Raw genomic sequence first — 1,195 nt, 5'->3', positions numbered from 1 at the left:
TCTCTCTCTCTCTCTCTCTCTCTCTCTCTCTCTCTCTCTCTCACACTCACTCTTCAGAGTGCTCCACGCGGCCTGCAGCATTTGGGGAGGGGGGGTTGGTGGAGTTACCATAGCAACGCGGACTTGCAAAGGACTACGGAGCCGCGCGTGGCGTTCGGAATGGGGTTCGATAGGTGCCTTCCCTCAATTAGAGAAGCACCAGAGTGTACCAGAATACACAACATTTTCTTCACGTCAAGACGCGGTAGTCAGTATTTCTACTTGATAAATCCTATTCAAGTGTTTGTTTGGGATGAATTACTGCACCAGAAACTTGTTTGCATACTAATGCGTTGACATGACTCACTCAAAGCAGTTGATTCCAAAATGTGTCATTGAGCCTCCTCTGCAGCAGCGAGGAATTCAGGGGGCTTTTCAGTGCAGTTTCACCTCTCGTTTACATTTCTGTAAACACCTTATTCTTGAACGCAGAAGTAAAGCCTATGGGCGAGACTTCCGGTTCATTAGCGCAACAAGAATAACAACAACAATGTGCAGAAAGTTAAAACTGTTTGCACTATAAACCAGTGTGCTCATAATTAAGATAAAATATTAAAATAATATGGTAAGACACACTAATTTGCAATATCAAGCAGCAAAACGAGCTGTTTTGTACAGCTAAAAATAGCAGGATGCTGATGAGACCGAAAGCCACACCCATAAAATTTACAAATGGCCGCACCCTCGCTTTTGGGAAAAATAAGGTGGTTGTTTATTTATTTAGTTATTTATTGTGTGGTTGATTGTATTGATGAAGTCTGGAGGAATGCAATTGGATTCGGCTCTTGCATTGCAGAGAATAAAATATGTGATTCTACTGTGCACACCCAAATCAAGTCAGACATATGTTATAAAAGCAGCAGGTCTTTCAGCTGGTTGCCATGACAACCACAATGGCATTTTTTTCCTCATTGTTTCCTTACCCACCTCTATGAATGCGTTCGTATCATGAGAGCACTCAGTGACTCGGGTTCTGTCACTGACCAAGATGTGCTGCCTGAAATATTGTTTTATTTTTATATAAAGAAGAAAAAAAATCCACAAAGACCAGCCTTTCAAAACAACTTTTGGCTGGGATGATAAAGGCTGTAGTGGAGATCGGCCAAACTCAACAGATGCCTGTGCACAATTGTGTCCTACAGATGAATATTTTGTT

This window comes from Sinocyclocheilus anshuiensis, unplaced genomic scaffold, assembly GCF_001515605.1.
Source record: "Sinocyclocheilus anshuiensis isolate Anshui unplaced genomic scaffold, SAMN03320099.WGS_v1.1 scaffold684, whole genome shotgun sequence".
Taxonomy (NCBI): Eukaryota; Metazoa; Chordata; class Actinopteri; order Cypriniformes; family Cyprinidae; genus Sinocyclocheilus; species Sinocyclocheilus anshuiensis.
The sequence above is the reverse complement of the archived record's forward strand: the minus strand, read 5'-3'. Positions refer to the sequence as shown.